Source organism: Globicephala melas, unplaced genomic scaffold, assembly GCF_963455315.2.
Source record: "Globicephala melas unplaced genomic scaffold, mGloMel1.2 SCAFFOLD_346, whole genome shotgun sequence".
Lineage (NCBI taxonomy): Eukaryota > Metazoa > Chordata > Mammalia > Artiodactyla > Delphinidae > Globicephala > Globicephala melas.
The window spans coordinates 275,217-288,359 of NW_027207515.1; the positions used below are offsets into that span (position 1 = coordinate 275,217).

The 13,143-nt window shown below is 66.7% G+C and overlaps 5 non-coding genes across 5 annotated transcripts; all 5 read left to right on the plus strand.

The window, feature by feature from the left end:
- The first annotated feature begins 1,201 nt into the window (after positions 1-1,201).
- On the plus strand, positions 1,202-1,320 carry LOC132595003 (5S ribosomal RNA). Its single transcript, XR_009561172.1, has one exon. It is a non-coding gene; the product is annotated as a 5S ribosomal RNA (ribosomal RNA).
- Positions 1,321-4,016: 2,696 nt separating this feature from the next.
- On the plus strand, positions 4,017-4,135 carry LOC132595009 (5S ribosomal RNA). Its single transcript, XR_009561178.1, has one exon. It is a non-coding gene; the product is annotated as a 5S ribosomal RNA (ribosomal RNA).
- A 2,696-nt stretch (positions 4,136-6,831) lies between these two features.
- Positions 6,832-6,950, plus strand: LOC132595004 (5S ribosomal RNA). The gene has a single exon (XR_009561173.1). It is a non-coding gene; the product is annotated as a 5S ribosomal RNA (ribosomal RNA).
- A 2,696-nt stretch (positions 6,951-9,646) lies between these two features.
- Positions 9,647-9,765, plus strand: LOC132595005 (5S ribosomal RNA). Its single transcript, XR_009561174.1, has one exon. It is a non-coding gene; the product is annotated as a 5S ribosomal RNA (ribosomal RNA).
- A 2,697-nt stretch (positions 9,766-12,462) lies between these two features.
- Positions 12,463-12,581, plus strand: LOC132595007 (5S ribosomal RNA). The gene has a single exon (XR_009561176.1). It is a non-coding gene; the product is annotated as a 5S ribosomal RNA (ribosomal RNA).
- Positions 12,582-13,143: the final 562 nt, after the last annotated feature.

Consider the following 13,143-nt stretch of genomic DNA (forward strand, 5'->3'; position numbering starts at 1 on the left):
GGTGGAAGGTAGCAGCGAGTTGGCCCGCGCTTGGCCCTCCTGCGGTTGCCGCTTCAGCACCAGACTGTCATACACCTGGTAGTTGGCATTGCCTCCCGGGTTCCGGCTGAGTGGCATGAAGGTGGGCGGGGGTGGAGGGTGCTCGGTAGCCTGGACGTCGGGCAGGAGGTGAGAGGGGCGGAGGAGCAGCGCTGAGCTGGGAGCCGGGGCCCGCTGGTCCAAGGCCTCGGCCAGTACCGTGAGGGAGGCGGAGGTGGCCACAGGGCGCCGCAAGGGCAGGATCTCAGCCCATTCGGCCGCCGGGTGCCGCACCTCGTGGGGATCGCGGGAGTAATCCAAGTGTCCCGTGGAGGGATGCAGGCTGCGGTTGGACTCGCTGTGAGCACAGCTGGGGAGGCTACGTCTGTGGGCCGGTGGGGTGTCGCGCTACCAGGCGTCGGGCCGGTAGACCCGAGGCAACAGAGCGGATGGAGGCTCAGAGCCCTCCAGACCCAGACTCCGCCATGGGCCCAGTTGCCGTCCTTTCGGCCCGCGAGCCCCTCGACCTGCACCTGGCCGCCCCCACCGGCGCCCAGCCCCGGCGCCGCCACCTGTGTGCCGGTATGTCCCTCCACAGCTCCCTCCGTCAAAAGCCCCCCCCCACCCCGCCCCTCTGGCGTGTCACCGCGGCCGGGTGCGGGAGCGGGATCGAGGGCAGGGGCCGCTTCCCCGGGCCTGCCGGCCACCAGGGGCGGGGTCCTGAGCTCGGCGGGGGGTGTGGGGGCAAGGGTGGCCTTGCCGGGGCTGAGGGGCCGTGGCGACTCAATGGTGGCTCCCGGTGGCTTCGGGCCAGCTGCTGTCGGGCAGGAGGGCCGGCCCGGGCTGCGGCCGGGCTGCGCCTAGGGCCGCGTGGGCGGGCAGGGCCGATGCCCAAGGGACCGCGGGCCCCGGGCCCTGAAGCCTCCGGGGCCACGTCCCTGTGAGCGACGTGCGGGATCTTGGGCGGGGCGCCAAGCGCCGAAGGGTTTGCTGGGTCACGGCCGCCCTGGGCTGGGAGGTGGTCGCCAAACCCTCCGCCGCCGCCCGATACCCGAGACCTCCGTTGCCCCTGCCTGGGCGGGCGAGGGGGCCCTGCCGGGGCGGGCCGGCCGCCAGGCTGGCGTTAAGGCGCCAGCGCCAGCGAAACTGGGCCTCAAGAGGCCGCCCGCGGCCCCCCGCCCCCGTCTACGGCCATACCACCCTGAACGCGCCCGATCTCGTCTGATCTCGGAAGCTAAGCAGGGTCGGGCCTGGTTAGTACTTGGATGGGAGACCGCCTGGGAATACCGGGTGCTGTAGGCTTTTTGCCTCCCGCTCCGCCCGCCTTCTCCTTTACTCGCCCGCGGCGGGGGGGCCGCCGGCTCCGCCCCCGCCGAGCCCCGCTGCAGGCAGTAGTCAAGGTGGGTTTACCTGCCCGAGCAGGAAGCTTGGGCGATGGCAGAAGTGGGAAGAAACTCTTGAGCACAGGTTCTTGGGATCCACGGAGCAGCGCATGCACATGCGATGGGTGCCTACACAGCTGGCTTGCTTGTCTGTGGGGAAAGGCGAGATGGGTCAGGGCCTGGGTTCCTGAGGGGCTGAGAATCAAGGCAGGGATAGAAGAAAGGGGACAGGCCCACATCCCCTGAACCCACGCCGGCGCCCACTCACCTTTGTGGAAAATACGATTGAAAAGTGCCCGCAAGAATCTCTTCAGATGCCTCCAGAGTTGAGGGAAGAAGGGGAGGGGGGAGGCCGGGAGCAGGGTGAGCCCTGAAATCCAACCCTTGTCCCGGTCACACCCCAGCAGCCCTCCCACCTCAGCCCCTTCAAGACCCCAGGGCTCCCCCAACCGCGCTGCACAGATCCTGCCCTGACCATAGTCACCATGTTGATCCCCACGTTGAGCAAGATGAAGCTGACCGGGATCAGAAGAATTGAGTATCCTTGCTCCTGGCATTTCCTGGGGATGGGGCCAGTGAACGGCTCGGCTCGGTAGTAGTTTCGCTCACCCATGGCCGTTGGTCCCAGGACTGCCTGGGCCCTCTGCCCTCCAGTTTTAACTGGGAGCCAGACTGGGTCATAATGGGGCAGGTGGTGAGGTCACAGTGAGGGAGGGGGATGAAAAGGAGGGCCCAGAGTGGCATTCCCTGGTAACCAGGGTCAGGTAAGCTGAGCCTGGACAGTCAAACAGGGCCCGGTGGCCGGCATACATCCCCTCGAGCGGTCATTCATTCGCTCACCGCCCGCTGACTCACTTGTTCAAATGACACATTGCGTCTCTTGGCCCCTCTTGAGACTAGGAAGACCTTGGCCTCAGAGGCCTGCTGAAGGCCTGGCTGGAGTCCAGAGCCTCAGCCTTCTTCATGCCCTTCACTGGGCCTGGAGCTGGACCTGCCCAGATGTGGAACCTCCCAGTTTGGAAGCAACTTCTTGTATGAGGCTCTCTGTGGACAGGGACAGCTGAGACACAGAGGAGGTGCCCAGAGACCAGGGGTTTGGAGTCTGCAGCTGCAGATGTACTTAGTGCATGGTATAGGACCAGGAGGGGCCTGCTGGCAGAACTGTGGCCACTAAACCAAAGGGACCCTCAGGCCAAGAAGGGGACACTGGCTTCTTATTGCAGGAAGCCAAGCGCAGGGACCCAGGCTGGCAGAAGGAGTGGCGCTTCCAAGCCACAGACCACCAATGTTTCCTGGACTCTGGCGCTCTTTATTCCTCTCTCCATGCCCTGCCGCCCCCTGCCCCTGCCCCCATTTGCTGCTGGTAAGTTCACTTTCCCAGTCTGGCTCCCGTGCAGAGAGGGCCTGGAGGCCGAGGTGGAAGGTAGCAGCGAGTTGGCCCGCGCTTGGCCCTCCTGCGGTTGCCGCTTCAGCACCAGACTGTCATACACCTGGTAGTTGGCATTGCCTCCCGGGTTCCGGCTGAGTGGCATGAAGGTGGGCGGGGGTGGAGGGTGCTCGGTAGCCTGGACGTCGGGCAGGAGGTGAGAGGGGCGGAGGAGCAGCGCTGAGCTGGGAGCCGGGGCCCGCTGGTCCAAGGCCTCGGCCAGTACCGTGAGGGAGGCGGAGGTGGCCACAGGGCGCCGCAAGGGCAGGATCTCAGCCCATTCGGCCGCCGGGTGCCGCACCTCGTGGGGATCGCGGGAGTAATCCAAGTGTCCCGTGGAGGGATGCAGGCTGCGGTTGGACTCGCTGTGAGCACAGCTGGGGAGGCTACGTCTGTGGGCCGGTGGGGTGTCGCGCTACCAGGCGTCGGGCCGGTAGACCCGAGGCAACAGAGCGGATGGAGGCTCAGAGCCCTCCAGACCCAGACTCCGCCATGGGCCCAGTTGCCGTCCTTTCGGCCCGCGAGCCCCTCGACCTGCACCTGGCCGCCCCCACCGGCGCCCAGCCCCGGCGCCGCCACCTGTGTGCCGGTATGTCCCTCCACAGCTCCCTCCGTCAAAAGCCCCCCCCCACCCCGCCCCTCTGGCGTGTCACCGCGGCCGGGTGCGGGAGCGGGATCGAGGGCAGGGGCCGCTTCCCCGGGCCTGCCGGCCACCAGGGGCGGGGTCCTGAGCTCGGCGGGGGGTGTGGGGGCAAGGGTGGCCTTGCCGGGGCTGAGGGGCCGTGGCGACTCAATGGTGGCTCCCGGTGGCTTCGGGCCAGCTGCTGTCGGGCAGGAGGGCCGGCCCGGGCTGCGGCCGGGCTGCGCCTAGGGCCGCGTGGGCGGGCAGGGCCGATGCCCAAGGGACCGCGGGCCCCGGGCCCTGAAGCCTCCGGGGCCACGTCCCTGTGAGCGACGTGCGGGATCTTGGGCGGGGCGCCAAGCGCCGAAGGGTTTGCTGGGTCACGGCCGCCCTGGGCTGGGAGGTGGTCGCCAAACCCTCCGCCGCCGCCCGATACCCGAGACCTCCGTTGCCCCTGCCTGGGCGGGCGAGGGGGCCCTGCCGGGGCGGGCCGGCCGCCAGGCTGGCGTTAAGGCGCCAGCGCCAGCGAAACTGGGCCTCAAGAGGCCGCCCGCGGCCCCCCGCCCCCGTCTACGGCCATACCACCCTGAACGCGCCTGATCTCGTCTGATCTCGGAAGCTAAGCAGGGTCGGGCCTGGTTAGTACTTGGATGGGAGACCGCCTGGGAATACCGGGTGCTGTAGGCTTTTTGCCTCCCGCTCCGCCCGCCTTCTCCTTTACTCGCCCGCGGCGGGGGGGCCGCCGGCTCCGCCCCCGCCGAGCCCCGCTGCAGGCAGTAGTCAAGGTGGGTTTACCTGCCCGAGCAGGAAGCTTGGGCGATGGCAGAAGTGGGAAGAAACTCTTGAGCACAGGTTCTTGGGATCCACGGAGCAGCGCATGCACATGCGATGGGTGCCTACACAGCTGGCTTGCTTGTCTGTGGGGAAAGGCGAGATGGGTCAGGGCCTGGGTTCCTGAGGGGCTGAGAATCAAAGCAGGGATAGAAGAAAGGGGACAGGCCCACATCCCCTGAACCCACGCCGGCGCCCACTCACCTTTGTGGAAAATACGATTGAAAAGTGCCCGCAAGAATCTCTTCAGATGCCTCCAGAGTTGAGGCAAGAAGGGGAGGGGGGAGGCCGGGAGCAGGGTGAGCCCTGAAATCCAACCCTTGTCCCGGTCACACCCCAGCAGCCCTCCCACCTCAGCCCCTTCAAGACCCCAGGGCTCCCCCAACCGCGCTGCACAGATCCTGCCCTGACCATAGTCACCATGTTGATCCCCACGTTGAGCAAGATGAAGCTGACCGGGATCAGAAGAATTGAGTATCCTTGCTCCTGGCATTTCCTGGGGATGGGGCCAGTGAACGGCTCGGCTCGGTAGTAGTTTCGCTCACCCATGGCCGTTGGTCCCAGGACTGCCTGGGCCCTCTGCCCTCCAGTTTTAACTGGGAGCCAGACTGGGTCATAATGGGGCAGGTGGTGAGGTCACAGTGAGGGAGGGGGATGAAAAGGAGGGCCCAGAGTGGCATTCCCTGGTAACCAGGGTCAGGTAAGCTGAGCCTGGACAGTCAAACAGGGCCCGGTGGCCGGCATACATCCCCTCGAGCGGTCATTCATTCGCTCACCGCCCGCTGACTCACTTGTTCAAATGACACATTGCGTCTCTTGGCCCCTCTTGAGACTAGGAAGACCTTGGCCTCAGAGGCCTGCTGAAGGCCTGGCTGGAGTCCAGAGCCTCAGCCTTCTTCATGCCCTTCACTGGGCCTGGAGCTGGACCTGCCCAGATGTGGAACCTCCCAGTTTGGAAGCAACTTCTTGTATGAGGCTCTCTGTGGACAGGGACAGCTGAGACACAGAGGAGGTGCCCAGAGACCAGGGGTTTGGAGTCTGCAGCTGCAGATGTACTTAGTGCATGGTATAGGACCAGGAGGGGCCTGCTGGCAGAACTGTGGCCACTAAACCAAAGGGACCCTCAGGCCAAGAAGGGGACACTGGCTTCTTATTGCAGGAAGCCAAGCGCAGGGACCCAGGCTGGCAGAAGGAGTGGTGCTTCCAAGCCACAGACCACCAATGTTTCCTGGACTCTGGCGCTCTTTATTCCTCTCTCCATGCCCTGCCGCCCCCTGCCCCTGCCCCCATTTGCTGCTGGTAAGTTCACTTTCCCAGTCTGGCTCCCGTGCAGAGAGGGCCTGGAGGCCGAGGTGGAAGGTAGCAGCGAGTTGGCCCGCGCTTGGCCCTCCTGCGGTTGCCGCTTCAGCACCAGACTGTCATACACCTGGTAGTTGGCATTGCCTCCCGGGTTCCGGCTGAGTGGCATGAAGGTGGGCGGGGGTGGAGGGTGCTCGGTAGCCTGGACGTCGGGCAGGAGGTGAGAGGGGCGGAGGAGCAGCGCTGAGCTGGGAGCCGGGGCCCGCTGGTCCAAGGCCTCGGCCAGTACCGTGAGGGAGGCGGAGGTGGCCACAGGGCGCCGCAAGGGCAGGATCTCAGCCCATTCGGCCGCCGGGTGCCGCACCTCGTGGGGATCGCGGGAGTAATCCAAGTGTCCCGTGGAGGGATGCAGGCTGCGGTTGGACTCGCTGTGAGCACAGCTGGGGAGGCTACGTCTGTGGGCCGGTGGGGTGTCGCGCTACCAGGCGTCGGGCCGGTAGACCCGAGGCAACAGAGCGGATGGAGGCTCAGAGCCCTCCAGACCCAGACTCCGCCATGGGCCCAGTTGCCGTCCTTTCGGCCCGCGAGCCCCTCGACCTGCACCTGGCCGCCCCCACCGGCGCCCAGCCCCGGCGCCGCCACCTGTGTGCCGGTATGTCCCTCCACAGCTCCCTCCGTCAAAAGCCCCCCCCCACCCCGCCCCTCTGGCGTGTCACCGCGGCCGGGTGCGGGAGCGGGATCGAGGGCAGGGGCCGCTTCCCCGGGCCTGCCGGCCACCAGGGGCGGGGTCCTGAGCTCGGCGGGGGGTGTGGGGGCAAGGGTGGCCTTGCCGGGGCTGAGGGGCCGTGGCGACTCAATGGTGGCTCCCGGTGGCTTCGGGCCAGCTGCTGTCGGGCAGGAGGGCCGGCCCGGGCTGCGGCCGGGCTGCGCCTAGGGCCGCGTGGGCGGGCAGGGCCGATGCCCAAGGGACCGCGGGCCCCGGGCCCTGAAGCCTCCGGGGCCACGTCCCTGTGAGCGACGTGCGGGATCTTGGGCGGGGCGCCAAGCGCCGAAGGGTTTGCTGGGTCACGGCCGCCCTGGGCTGGGAGGTGGTCGCCAAACCCTCCGCCGCCGCCCGATACCCGAGACCTCCGTTGCCCCTGCCTGGGCGGGCGAGGGGGCCCTGCCGGGGCGGGCCGGCCGCCAGGCTGGCGTTAAGGCGCCAGCGCCAGCGAAACTGGGCCTCAAGAGGCCGCCCGCGGCCCCCCGCCCCCGTCTACGGCCATACCACCCTGAACGCGCCCGATCTCGTCTGATCTCGGAAGCTAAGCAGGGTCGGGCCTGGTTAGTACTTGGATGGGAGACCGCCTGGGAATACCGGGTGCTGTAGGCTTTTTGCCTCCCGCTCCGCCCGCCTTCTCCTTTACTCGCCCGCGGCGGGGGGGCCGCCGGCTCCGCCCCCGCCGAGCCCCGCTGCAGGCAGTAGTCAAGGTGGGTTTACCTGCCCGAGCAGGAAGCTTGGGCGATGGCAGAAGTGGGAAGAAACTCTTGAGCACAGGTTCTTGGGATCCACGGAGCAGCGCATGCACATGCGATGGGTGCCTACACAGCTGGCTTGCTTGTCTGTGGGGAAAGGCGAGATGGGTCAGGGCCTGGGTTCCTGAGGGGCTGAGAATCAAAGCAGGGATAGAAGAAAGGGGACAGGCCCACATCCCCTGAACCCACGCCGGCGCCCACTCACCTTTGTGGAAAATACGATTGAAAAGTGCCCGCAAGAATCTCTTCAGATGCCTCCAGAGTTGAGGCAAGAAGGGGAGGGGGGAGGCCGGGAGCAGGGTGAGCCCTGAAATCCAACCCTTGTCCCGGTCACACCCCAGCAGCCCTCCCACCTCAGCCCCTTCAAGACCCCAGGGCTCCCCCAACCGCGCTGCACAGATCCTGCCCTGACCATAGTCACCATGTTGATCCCCACGTTGAGCAAGATGAAGCTGACCGGGATCAGAAGAATTGAGTATCCTTGCTCCTGGCATTTCCTGGGGATGGGGCCAGTGAACGGCTCGGCTCGGTAGTAGTTTCGCTCACCCATGGCCGTTGGTCCCAGGACTGCCTGGGCCCTCTGCCCTCCAGTTTTAACTGGGAGCCAGACTGGGTCATAATGGGGCAGGTGGTGAGGTCACAGTGAGGGAGGGGGATGAAAAGGAGGGCCCAGAGTGGCATTCCCTGGTAACCAGGGTCAGGTAAGCTGAGCCTGGACAGTCAAACAGGGCCCGGTGGCCGGCATACATCCCCTCGAGCGGTCATTCATTCGCTCACCGCCCGCTGACTCACTTGTTCAAATGACACATTGCGTCTCTTGGCCCCTCTTGAGACTAGGAAGACCTTGGCCTCAGAGGCCTGCTGAAGGCCTGGCTGGAGTCCAGAGCCTCAGCCTTCTTCATGCCCTTCACTGGGCCTGGAGCTGGACCTGCCCAGATGTGGAACCTCCCAGTTTGGAAGCAACTTCTTGTATGAGGCTCTCTGTGGACAGGGACAGCTGAGACACAGAGGAGGTGCCCAGAGACCAGGGGTTTGGAGTCTGCAGCTGCAGATGTACTTAGTGCATGGTATAGGACCAGGAGGGGCCTGCTGGCAGAACTGTGGCCACTAAACCAAAGGGACCCTCAGGCCAAGAAGGGGACACTGGCTTCTTATTGCAGGAAGCCAAGCGCAGGGACCCAGGCTGGCAGAAGGAGTGGTGCTTCCAAGCCACAGACCACCAATGTTTCCTGGACTCTGGCGCTCTTTATTCCTCTCTCCATGCCCTGCCGCCCCCTGCCCCTGCCCCCATTTGCTGCTGGTAAGTTCACTTTCCCAGTCTGGCTCCCGTGCAGAGAGGGCCTGGAGGCCGAGGTGGAAGGTAGCAGCGAGTTGGCCCGCGCTTGGCCCTCCTGCGGTTGCCGCTTCAGCACCAGACTGTCATACACCTGGTAGTTGGCATTGCCTCCCGGGTTCCGGCTGAGTGGCATGAAGGTGGGCGGGGGTGGAGGGTGCTCGGTAGCCTGGACGTCGGGCAGGAGGTGAGAGGGGCGGAGGAGCAGCGCTGAGCTGGGAGCCGGGGCCCGCTGGTCCAAGGCCTCGGCCAGTACCGTGAGGGAGGCGGAGGTGGCCACAGGGCGCCGCAAGGGCAGGATCTCAGCCCATTCGGCCGCCGGGTGCCGCACCTCGTGGGGATCGCGGGAGTAATCCAAGTGTCCCGTGGAGGGATGCAGGCTGCGGTTGGACTCGCTGTGAGCACAGCTGGGGAGGCTACGTCTGTGGGCCGGTGGGGTGTCGCGCTACCAGGCGTCGGGCCGGTAGACCCGAGGCAACAGAGCGGATGGAGGCTCAGAGCCCTCCAGACCCAGACTCCGCCATGGGCCCAGTTGCCGTCCTTTCGGCCCGCGAGCCCCTCGACCTGCACCTGGCCGCCCCCACCGGCGCCCAGCCCCGGCGCCGCCACCTGTGTGCCGGTATGTCCCTCCACAGCTCCCTCCGTCAAAAGCCCCCCCCCACCCCGCCCCTCTGGCGTGTCACCGCGGCCGGGTGCGGGAGCGGGATCGAGGGCAGGGGCCGCTTCCCCGGGCCTGCCGGCCACCAGGGGCGGGGTCCTGAGCTCGGCGGGGGGTGTGGGGGCAAGGGTGGCCTTGCCGGGGCTGAGGGGCCGTGGCGACTCAATGGTGGCTCCCGGTGGCTTCGGGCCAGCTGCTGTCGGGCAGGAGGGCCGGCCCGGGCTGCGGCCGGGCTGCGCCTAGGGCCGCGTGGGCGGGCAGGGCCGATGCCCAAGGGACCGCGGGCCCCGGGCCCTGAAGCCTCCGGGGCCACGTCCCTGTGAGCGACGTGCGGGATCTTGGGCGGGGCGCCAAGCGCCGAAGGGTTTGCTGGGTCACGGCCGCCCTGGGCTGGGAGGTGGTCGCCAAACCCTCCGCCGCCGCCCGATACCCGAGACCTCCGTTGCCCCTGCCTGGGCGGGCGAGGGGGCCCTGCCGGGGCGGGCCGGCCGCCAGGCTGGCGTTAAGGCGCCAGCGCCAGCGAAACTGGGCCTCAAGAGGCCGCCCGCGGCCCCCCGCCCCCGTCTACGGCCATACCACCCTGAACGCGCCCGATCTCGTCTGATCTCGGAAGCTAAGCAGGGTCGGGCCTGGTTAGTACTTGGATGGGAGACCGCCTGGGAATACCGGGTGCTGTAGGCTTTTTGCCTCCCGCTCCGCCCGCCTTCTCCTTTACTCGCCCGCGGCGGGGGGGCCGCCGGCTCCGCCCCCGCCGAGCCCCGCTGCAGGCAGTAGTCAAGGTGGGTTTACCTGCCCGAGCAGGAAGCTTGGGCGATGGCAGAAGTGGGAAGAAACTCTTGAGCACAGGTTCTTGGGATCCACGGAGCAGCGCATGCACATGCGATGGGTGCCTACACAGCTGGCTTGCTTGTCTGTGGGGAAAGGCGAGATGGGTCAGGGCCTGGGTTCCTGAGGGGCTGAGAATCAAGGCAGGGATAGAAGAAAGGGGACAGGCCCACATCCCCTGAACCCACGCCGGCGCCCACTCACCTTTGTGGAAAATACGATTGAAAAGTGCCCGCAAGAATCTCTTCAGATGCCTCCAGAGTTGAGGGAAGAAGGGGAGGGGGGAGGCCGGGAGCAGGGTGAGCCCTGAAATCCAACCCTTGTCCCGGTCACACCCCAGCAGCCCTCCCACCTCAGCCCCTTCAAGACCCCAGGGCTCCCCCAACCGCGCTGCACAGATCCTGCCCTGACCATAGTCACCATGTTGATCCCCACGTTGAGCAAGATGAAGCTGACCGGGATCAGAAGAATTGAGTATCCTTGCTCCTGGCATTTCCTGGGGATGGGGCCAGTGAACGGCTCGGCTCGGTAGTAGTTTCGCTCACCCATGGCCGTTGGTCCCAGGACTGCCTGGGCCCTCTGCCCTCCAGTTTTAACTGGGAGCCAGACTGGGTCATAATGGGGCAGGTGGTGAGGTCACAGTGAGGGAGGGGGATGAAAAGGAGGGCCCAGAGTGGCATTCCCTGGTAACCAGGGTCAGGTAAGCTGAGCCTGGACAGTCAAACAGGGCCCGGTGGCCGGCATACATCCCCTCGAGCGGTCATTCATTCGCTCACCGCCCGCTGACTCACTTGTTCAAATGACACATTGCGTCTCTTGGCCCCTCTTGAGACTAGGAAGACCTTGGCCTCAGAGGCCTGCTGAAGGCCTGGCTGGAGTCCAGAGCCTCAGCCTTCTTCATGCCCTTCACTGGGCCTGGAGCTGGACCTGCCCAGATGTGGAACCTCCCAGTTTGGAAGCAACTTCTTGTATGAGGCTCTCTGTGGACAGGGACAGCTGAGACACAGAGGAGGTGCCCAGAGACCAGGGGTTTGGAGTCTGCAGCTGCAGATGTACTTAGTGCATGGTATAGGACCAGGAGGGGCCTGCTGGCAGAACTGTGGCCACTAAACCAAAGGGACCCTCAGGCCAAGAAGGGGACACTGGCTTCTTATTGCAGGAAGCCAAGCGCAGGGACCCAGGCTGGCAGAAGGAGTGGCGCTTCCAAGCCACAGACCACCAATGTTTCCTGGACTCTGGCGCTCTTTATTCCTCTCTCCATGCCCTGCCGCCCCCTGCCCCTGCCCCCACTTGCTGCTGGTAAGTTCATTTTCCCAGTCTGGCTCCCGTGCAGAGAGGGCCTGGAGGCCGAGGTGGAAGGTAGCAGCGAGTTGGCCCGCGCTTGGCCCTCCTGCGGTTGCCGCTTCAGCACCAGACTGTCATACACCTGGTAGTTGGCATTGCCTCCCGGGTTCCGGCTGAGTGGCATGAAGGTGGGCGGGGGTGGAGGGTGCTCGGTAGCCTGGACGTCGGGCAGGAGGTGAGAGGGGCGGAGGAGCAGCGCTGAGCTGGGAGCCGGGGCCCGCTGGTCCGAGGCCTCGGCCAGTACCGTGAGGGAGGCGGAGGTGGCCACAGGGCGCCGCAAGGGCAGGATCTCAGCCCATTCGGCCGCCGGGTGCCGCACCTCGTGGGGATCGCGGGAGTAATCCAAGTGTCCCGTGGAGGGATGCAGGCTGCGGTTGGACTCGCTGTGAGCACAGCTGGGGAGGCTACGTCTGTGGGCCGGTGGGGTGTCGCGCTACCAGGCGTCGGGCCGGTAGACCCGAGGCACCAGAGCGGATGGAGGCTCAGAGCCCTCCAGACCCAGACTCCGCCATGGGCCCAGTTGCCGTCCTTTCGGCCCGCGAGCCCCTCGACCTGCACCTGGCCGCCCCCACCGGCGCCCAGCCCCGGCGCCGCCACCTGTGTGCCGGTGTGTCCCTCCACAGCTCCCTCCGACAAAAGCCCCACCCCCACCCCGCCCCTCTGGCGTGTCACCGCGGCCGGGTGCGGGAGCGGGATCGAGGGCAGGGGCCGCTTCCCCGGGCCTGCCGGCCACCAGGGGCGGGGTCCTGAGCTCGGCGGGGGGTGTGGGGGCAAGGGTGGCCTTGCCGGGGCTGAGGGGCCGTGGCGACTCAATGGTGGCTCCCGGTGGCTTCGGGCCAGCTGCTGTCGGGCAGGAGGGCCGGCCCGGGCTGCGGCCGGGCTGCGCCTAGGGCCGCGTGGGCGGGCAGGGCCGATGCCCAAGGGACCGCGGGCCCCGGGCCCTGAAGCCTCCGGGGCCACGTCCCTGTGAGCGACGTGCGGGATCTTGGGCGGGGCGCCAAGCGCCGAAGGGTTTGCTGGGTCACGGCCGCCCTGGGCTGGGAGGTGGTCGCCAAACCCTCCGCCGCCGCCCGATACCCGAGACCTCCGTTGCCCCTGCCTGGGCGGGCGAGGGGGCCCTGCCGGGGCGGGCCGGCCGCCAGGCTGGCGTTAAGGCGCCAGCGCCAGCGAAACTGGGCCTCAAGAGGCCGCCCGCGGCCCCCCGCCCCCGTCTACGGCCATACCACCCTGAACGCGCCCGATCTCGTCTGATCTCGGAAGCTAAGCAGGGTCGGGCCTGGTTAGTACTTGGATGGGAGACCGCCTGGGAATACCGGGTGCTGTAGGCTTTTTGCCTCCCGCTCCGCCCGCCTTCTCCTTTACTCGCCCGCGGCGGGGGGGCCGCCGGCTCCGCCCCCGCCGAGCCCCGCTGCAGGCAGTAGTCAAGGTGGGTTTACCTGCCCGAGCAGGAAGCTTGGGCGATGGCAGAAGTGGGAAGAAACTCTTGAGCACAGGTTCTTGGGATCCACGGAGCAGCGCATGCACATGCGATGGGTGCCTACACAGCTGGCTTGCTTGTCTGTGGGGAAAGGCGAGATGGGTCAGGGCCTGGGTTCCTGAGGGGCTGAGAATCAAAGCAGGGATAGAAGAAAGGGGACAGGCCCACATCCCCTGAACCCACGCCGGCGCCCACTCACCTTTGTGGAAAATACGATTGAAAAGTGCCCGCAAGAATCTCTTCAGATGCCTCCAGAGTTGAGGCAAGAAGGGGAGGGGGGAGGCCGGGAGCAGGGTGAGCCCTGAAATCCAACCCTTGTCCCGGTCACACCCCAGCAGCCCTCCCACCTCAGCCCCTTCAAGACCCCAGGGCTCCCCCAACCGCGCTGCACAGATCCTGCCCTGACCATAGTC